At 41.8% G+C, this 8,606-nt stretch overlaps 1 non-coding gene across 1 annotated transcript; it reads right to left on the minus strand.

The window, feature by feature from the left end:
- Window positions 1-7,121: 7,121 nt before the first annotated feature.
- LOC123809523 lies at window positions 7,122-7,229 on the minus strand. Its single transcript, XR_006784004.1, has one exon. It is a non-coding gene; the product is annotated as a U6 spliceosomal RNA (small nuclear RNA).
- Window positions 7,230-8,606: the final 1,377 nt, after the last annotated feature.

The raw sequence follows: 8,606 nt of genomic DNA on the forward strand, positions 1-8,606 counted from the left end.
TGGAGGTTTGTACACCTCCAGCCTCACATGGGATGAGAACTACCACTGCTGGGGTACCTCCCCCTGCACAGGCAGTGGGAGCCACCTCAGCACTGTCTCCTCCCGTAAAGCCAACTGCTCCACCTCCACCTGCTTAGCAATGTGTCTCACCCCCCAGAACTCACCAGGGCACCTCCTATAACCGGGGAGCCTCCAAAGCTGTAGCCAGCCAGTACCCTTTGAGGCCATATCTGATAGGCAGAATAAATGAAGAAGGCCAGCCTGCTGGTTACTATTGGGCTCAAACTCTGTTCTCCACTTCCGACTTGCTGAACTGGAGGAATGCCAATCCCTCATATAGGAGTGATCCTCCAAAGATAGCAGATCTTATTGCCTCTATTTTTTGCCACTCACCACCCAAACTGGGCAGACATACAGGCCCTCCTGAACATTTTGCTAACAGCAGATGAAAGATGGTTGGTTCTAAGTAGGGCTGATCAGGAGGCCCAGCGTCTCTGTGATGAGGACACCAAGGGAATTCTTAACCCAGTGGAGGCACTTCCTCCGGTAGACCCTAAGTGGGACCCAAATAGCAGAGATGGCTTAACCTCTTTAAGACACTATAGAAGGTGCATATTGGAAGGACTTAGGAAAAGAGTGCCCAAGCAGAGGAGTCTGAATATGATACAGACTCTCCAGCAGAAGCCAGATGAGGATCCTTCTGAATTTCCAAAGAGGATCTATCAGACATAGAGGAAATACACTGACATTGATCCAGAGGCACCAGAGAATGTGAGAATGGTAAACATGACTTGTATTGGGCAGAGTGCTCCAAATATCAGGAACAAACTTCAGTGTGTAGATGGAGTACTGGGAATGAGCTCCTCCTAGCTAGTGGACATAGCCTTTAAAGTCTAGAATGCCCGGGAAGCAGGGAAGGCAACACAGGCCACAGTGTTTTTGGAGTTAGCCCAGGGAAACCAAAAGAAGTGGGGCCCTAGGGCAGAAAAGGGAAACTCATTGGGTGCCCGCCCCAGGGCCAGAGGTAAAAGGGGCCCTATGGAGAAGAAACGCGCACTAGGCCGTAATGAACGTGCCCATTGCAAGGAGGAGGGGCACTGGAGGAATGAGTGCCCCCATCACAAAAGGGGGAAGAATCGAAGTAGAATGGTGGTCCAGAGTTAAAAGAGAATGATGGTTAAATCTGGATGTGAAAATTATGTGTAAAGGTTGTGAAAGTTTTAAACCTGGAGTAGAGGAAACCTGAACTACTTGTTTTATAGAAAAAGAGCAAATCTCTCACATTGGTTTTGTTTCTGATCAGAAACCTGTACATGAAGACCTAGGAAAGGTCACCTGTAACTGGTTGGGGAGCATGCCTTTGCCACTCGGGACCCAGGAAGGGTCATTTGGGGCTGACAAGTGCTTCAGCCAGAGGCAAAGGGGGCATGTCTCTGCCAAGAGACCAGACCTGAAGGAGCATGTCTCTGCGAGGCACCAATGGACACATTGGTGCAAGAGAGTGCTTCTACCTGTGTATTATTCTGGAACTCTTATGTTTTGGATTTTGCTCTGTATCTGCTCTGCAAAGGAAATTGAGGATTCCAGGGAAGGTTGAAACTTCACACTCTGTAGGAAAGTTTTGAGAAGCCTGGTGGATATCAGAAGGAAAAGGATTTTCCTTCACGCTTTGTACTTTTCTCCCTACCTGATCCCTGCAGAATTTGGCATTCTGAAGGAGTGAGAAGGTTTCTTTGCATAAAACCAATAAGACCAGTTGTTAATAGTGGTTTTGTTCACCAAGACTTTGACTGGAATGTCACGCCTGAAGGAGGCATATATGGGTTATGGTCATCACCAGAAAGCCCTGAGGAACTGGGATTGACTTTTGAAGCCAGCGTATGCCCACGAGAAAAGCCTGGTACTTTGGTTAATTGTGTGGTTCATGGCAGTCTTTCCAGGGAAGAAATGAAGGTTGCTTTCCTGAAAGATGGCCAAAAGGAACCTGTAAGCACAATGGAAGCCTCAAGGATTTGAGTGAAACAACTGGTACAGGCGAAGCCAGATGGCGGATGTGTGGCTCTGCTTCTGTGCCTCAAGAGGGGGCAGACTGAGAAGTCAATCTAAAGGCTGCCTGTGTGAGTTCCAGCAAAGTAGACTCAAGGATCATAAGTGATCCAGGTTGCTCTTGGTGTGTTTATGCAAACGAATAATCAAAATTAAAAAACAGGACTCAAAGTAGTCCCTTTAATAACAGTGAGGGCGATCTTAAGGAGAAAAATTATGGTTTGAGGACAATACAATACTCAGGATTGAACATCAGAAATGGCGCAACTAACTGTCTTGAAAATTTGCTTTTCAATTTACAGACACAAAAGATCTGTCAAATGGCCACTGTTAAATATCATTGTAGCAAGGACCTTGTAACAAGATGTCTTCCCAAAAGACAGTCTCACAGGCACAGAGACTGGCTTGGGAATTTTTGTGTAAATTAGCCTGTGTGTTCTTCTGCTTTTGTAGGGCATATGCCTAGAACCTCATTACCTGAGTGATTGACGGTAATACAGACCTCACTTAAGGAGCCCATTTTCATCATCGCCCGCTGAGACTCAACGGTTTGGCTGGACCTAGAAGGTTGGGTTGGTGAAGGGATTGGGCAGTCTGTGGGCTTCACTTTAGAACTGATTTCCCGTTTTCTGTCTTGATGGCTTGGACAGAAATGGCCCAGATATCTGAAAAAAGGGAACTTATAATATATTCCCCTCAGCCTAAGTGAAGTAGAGTGGGCCACAAGGGTTTTGGATAGGTGTAGCATGCCTTGTACACCTTCCTCCTGATAAGCCATTCTTTACTTAAGTCCTTGCCTTTGTCATTTAGTGGTTATGATTTAATTGTGCCTTCCAACTTTTTCCAAAATCTGTCACCTCCAGAATATGACCAGGATGCCAACGATCCAGTAATGCCAGCCTTTGGACACCGAGCCTGAGACTTCCTGGTGACAGTCAACTGACCAAGATTCTGTAAGGTCCTTCCCCATACAGGAAGGACTCCCTCCATGCTGCATCCCCCACCCCCTTTCAGGGCACCCCTGACCCATGGGTGGGCAGAACAATGTCCATTTCCAACCAGAAGCAGTTACAAGAAGATGAGACCTTCATCCATTATTCTTTATAAGATTATGAAGTGGGTGTAAATCTGAAAGGAGGGATTGTAACAGGGTGCAGCCAAGAGGGGAGCCTCAAATAGGGATCTGTAATAAGATCCAGAAGAGCCTGGAGATAATTGGCTCCACACCACAGGGCCACACCTGCCCAGAATCTGGCAGCTGTAGCCAATTGTGAGAGGAGCTGGAAATGGGGCTTCAGAGGAAGATTGGTGCTGGGATTTAAACCGAGACTCGGCAGCCATTTGAGGGGGAGAACCATGCGCAGCCCTGCAAGAGGGAACCACACTGCTTCAGCAGAGTGAAGACTCATGGCCCTGAGAGGGAGAACCATGCCGCTCTGGCAGAGTGGCGACTCCCATAGTCTGGGGAGAGAGGACCACGGGGCTTTGCCAGAGTGGGGACCCCCACAGCTTTAGGAGACACGGTACTCTGGACTGGGCAAAGAGGGAAGGAAGGAAGGACTGTGTCTGTTTGTGGGTGCTTTAAGGGACTTTAGGATTTTTGGTGAAGACGTTAGGTCCCTACTTTAAGTTTGTATAGCATTAAATAAACGTTTCCTTTCCTTTTCACAAATCTCTGGCATTGAGAGACGTCTTTCCTCTGGCGACAGCCATCACAGACCTGGGGCTTCTTTATATCGTCTCAGGCCACCCCCCCTTGTTTGTTCTGTAACAATATGTTTACAAGGGTTATATCCCCCTGTTTTATTGATCACTTAATATCATGTAGTGACTTTTTCTCTTGTTATGACCTTTGTTTTGAAGTCTATTTTATCAGTTATACATATTGCTATCCAAACTTTTGCTTTGTTTTGTTTTCATTTTCATGGAATATTTTTCACATCCCTTCACTTTCAGCCTGTGTAACCTTTTGTTCTAAGGTGGGTCTTTTGATAACAGCATGTATGTGGGTAATGTATTTTTATTCATTCTGCTACTCTATGTCTTTTGATTGTTGCATTTCATCTATTTACATGTAAGGTTATTATTGACAGGTACTTATTTGCTGGCATTTTTTTCTTTATACTTATCTCTCTCTGTCTCTCCTCCTTTCTTCTCCTCCTCATCCTCCTTCAATATTACCTTTAATTTTTCTTGCAATACTAGTTTAGTGGTAATGAACTCCTTTAGCCACCCCTTCCCATTTTTTTTTTTTTGGTTGAGGAAGCTTTTTATTTTGCTTTCAATTGTAAATGATAGCCTTGTTGAATAGTCTTGGTCACAGATCCTTGCTTTTCATTACTTTGACTATTTCATGCCAATCCCTTCTGGCCTGAAGTGTTTCTGTTGAGAAAACAGCTGACAGCCTTAGAGGAACTCCCTTGTAGGTAACTATCAGTCTCTCTTACTGTCTTTAAGATTCTCTCTTTGTCTTTACACTCTGCCATTTAATTATAATGTTTCTTGGTGTGGGTCTCTTTGGGTTCATGTTGGATGGGGCTCTCTGTGCTTCCTGAACATCTGTGACTTTCTCTTTAACCAGAACAATGAAGTTTCTGCCATTATTTCTTCAAACGAATTCTCATGACCTTGGTCACTTTTTTTCTCCTTTGGGACCCCTATAGTGTGGATGTTGTTAAGCTTCATGTTATCTTGAAGTTCCCATAATTAATCCTCATTCTTTTTAAGTCTTTTTTTTTTACTGCTTTTATTGGGTGTTTTTTTCTACCTTGTCAATCCTATCTGCTTCATCCTGCTTTTTATTTCTTTCAATGTATTCTTGATGTCAGGCTTGCTATTCTTAATTTCTGACTGGACTTTTTCATGGTTTCTATGATATTTTTTTATACTGTTGTAGTTCTTATTATTTTTTTAAGCATCCTTATAACCATTACTTTAAACTCTATATCTGATAAATTTCTTGCTTCCATTTCATTTAGTGCTTTTTCTGGACATTCCTCTTGTTCTTTCTTTTGGGGCTTACTTCTTTGTCTCCCTATTTTGTCTCTCTCTTTGTATTCATTTATTTTTAAATATTTATTTATTTATTTTTAGAGAAAGAGAAAGAGAAAGGGAAGGAGAAAAAGAAGAAGAGAAACATTGACGTGTGAGAGACACATTGCTCGGTTGCCTCTCACATGCTCCCAACTGGGCACCTGGCCTGCAACTCAGGCATGCACCCTGACAAGTAATCAAACCAATGACCTTTTGGTTTGTGGGATGATGCCCAGCCTACTGAGCTACATCAGTCATAGTTGTCTTTGTTTCTTTGTATTAGATCTGCTATGACTCCCAGTCTTTGTGGTGTGGCATTATGTAGTAGATGTCCTATGGAACCCAGTGGTTTGGTCTCCTTGATATTCTGAGTTGGGGGCTCTAGGGATATCCTTGTTTCAATTTTGTGGGCCCTCTTATTGTAATTGAGCCTTGATTGCTGTTGGCTCATTCATATGTGAAATCATCTCTCAGGCCGGCTGTCTGTGAGATCACTGCATATAAGCTGCTGTGTGGGTGCAGTCTCAACGTGGAATCTTTTACATAATTTTGGTTATAAATCTTCTCTTCAGCCAATCTTCAGTTGGTTATTCAGGGTAATTTTTCCCCAATTTACTTGATTTTCCAGCTTGGTTCTGGGAGAAGGTGAATACAAGATCCATCTACTCTGCTACCATCTTGAAGATATTGCCTTCAATTTTATAAGACAGCCTTGTTGGGTAGAGTAGTCTTGGATGAATATTCATACTTTTTCTTATTTTTAAAATTTTAATTGTTGTTCAAGTACAGTTTTCTGCCTTTTACCACCATCCTAGCCCACCCCCCCAGCTCTCCCCACCTCTCTCACGTTCCACCCCCACCTTGTTATTGTCCATGTGTCCTTCATACTTGTTCCAGCAAACCCTTCCCTTTTTCCCCTGAAATTCCCTCCTCTGTCCTCTCTGGTCACTGTCAGCTGTTCTCTATTTCAGTGTCTTTGGTTATATTCTGCTTGTTTGTTTTGTTTTGTTGATTAGGTTCCTGTTAAAGGTGAGGTCACATGGTATTTGTCTTTCACCCCCTGGCTTACTTCACTTAGTGTAATGCTTTCCAGTTCCATCCACACTGTTGCAAAGGGTAGGAGCTCCTTCTTTCTTTATGCTGCATAGAATTCCATTGTGTAAATGTACCATAGTTTTTTGATCCATTCATTTACTGATGGGAACCTAGGTTGCTTCCAGCACTGAGCTATTGTAAATTGTGCTGCTATGAACATTGGGGTGCATAGGTTCTTTTGGCTTGGTGTTTCAGGGTTCTTAAGATATAATCCTAGTAGTGGAATTGCTGGGTCAAAAGGCAGATCCATTTTTAGTTTTCTTAGAACATTCCATACTGTTTTCCATAGTGGTTGTACCAGTCTGCAATCCCACCAACAGTGCACTAGGGTTCCCTTTTCTCCACATCTTGTCCAACACTTGTTGTTTGTTACTTTGTTTTTGATGACCATTCTGACCAGTGTGAAGTGGTATCTCACTGTGGTTTTAATTTGCATCTCTCTGATGGCTGGGGATACTGAGCATCTTCTCATATGTCTCTGGGCCCTCTGTATGTCCTCCTTGGGGAAGTGTCTGTTCAAGTCCTTTGCCCATTTTTTAATTGGTTGGTTGTCTTCTTAGAGTGGAGTTGTGTGAGTTCTTTATGTATTTTGGAGATCAAACCCTTGTCTGAGGTATCATTGGCAAATATATTTTCCTATAAGGTGGGTTCTCTTTTCATTTTAATGCTATTTTTTTGGGGGGGGTTAAAATAGGAAATTTAATTTAAATCTTTTTTTTAATCATTATTCAAATACAGTTTTCTCCTTTTTACTCCCAGTCCAGTCCCCCCTCCCACCCTCCCCACTTCCCTCCCATTACCACCCTCCTCTTAGTTTATGACCATGTGTCCTTTAAGTTTGTTCCTGTGAACCCTTCCCACTGTCCCTTTAAATTCCCTCTTCTCTTCCCTCCGGTCACCATCAGCCTTTCCTCTATTTCAGTGTCTTTGGTTATATTTTGCTTGTTAAAAATATGGAACGCTTCACGAATTTGCGTGTCATCCTTGCGCAGGGACCATGCTAATCTTCTCTGTATCGTTCCAATTTTTAGTATATGTGCTGCCGAAGTGAGCGCTTAATGCTATTTTCTTTAGCTGTACAGAAGCTTTTCATTTGGGTGAGATCCCATTTGTTTATTCTTTCCTTTATGTCCCTTGCTTTAGGGGACATAGCAGTGAAAATATTGCTGAGTGGAATATCAGAGATTTTCCTGCCTATATTCTCCTCTAGGACTTTTATGGTGTCATGACTTATAGTTAAATTTTATTCACCTTGAATTTATTTTTGTGTATGGTATAACTTGGTGCTCGAGTTTCATTTTGTTTTTTTTTTTTTTTTGCATGTAACTGTCCAGATCGCCCAACACCATTTGCTGAAGAGGCTATTTTTGCTCCATTTTGTACTGCTGCCTTCTTTGTTAAATATTAAATGACTGTAGAGACTTGGGATTACTTCTGGGCTCTCTATTCTGTTCAATTGGTCCCTGTGTCTGTTCTTATGCTAGTACCAGATGTTTTTATTACAGCGGCCTTGTAATACATTTTGTTATTAGATACTGTGATCCCTCCTACTTTGTTCTTCTTCCTCAAAATTGCTGTAGCTCTTCAGAGTCATTTATGGTTCCATATAAATTTTTGAAGTGTTTGTTCTATATCTGTGAAATATGGCACTGGTACATTAATAGGTATTGCATTGAATCTATAAATTGCTTTGGGTAGTATGGACATTTTGGTGATGTTAGTTCTTCTGACCCATGAACATGGTATATGTTTTCATTTGTTTGTGTCTTCCTTAATTTCTTTCTTCAGTGCAGTGTAGTTTCTGTGTACAGGTCTTTTACCTCCTTAGTTAGGTTTATTCCTAGGTATTTTATTTTTCTTGTTGCTATATCAAATGAGATTTATTTCCTGATTTGTGTTTCTAATATTTCATTGCTGGCATACAAAAATGCGTTTGATTTCTAGATATTGACTTTGTATCCTGCTGTTTTTCCAAATTAATTTATTAGGTTGAGCAGTATTTTTGTCAGAGTCTATAGGATTTTCTATGTACACTATGATGTCATCTGCAAACAATGACAGTTTTGTTTTCTCTTTTCCAATTTGGATGCTTTTTATTTCTTTTTCTTGTCTGATTGTTGTGGCTAGGACTTCAAATACTATGTTGAATAGAAGTGGTGAAAGTGGGCAACCTTGTCTTGTTCCTGATCTTAGTGGGAAAGATTTTAGTTTTTGCCCATTGAGTATGATGTTGGCTGTAGGTCTCTTATATATGACCTTGATTATGTTGAGAAATGCTCCCTCTACTCCCACTTTGCTGAGTGTTTCATCATAAATGGGTGCTGTACTTTATCAAATGCTTTTTCCACATCTATTGACATGATCATGTGATTTTTGTCTTTGCTTTTGTTTATGTGATGTATTATGTTTATTGATTTGCGAATATTGAACCA

The sequence above is a fragment of the Phyllostomus hastatus genome, unplaced genomic scaffold (genome assembly GCF_019186645.2).
Source record: "Phyllostomus hastatus isolate PE091 unplaced genomic scaffold, TTU_PhHast_1.1 phas_scaffold_55, whole genome shotgun sequence".
Taxonomy (NCBI): domain Eukaryota; kingdom Metazoa; phylum Chordata; class Mammalia; order Chiroptera; family Phyllostomidae; genus Phyllostomus; species Phyllostomus hastatus.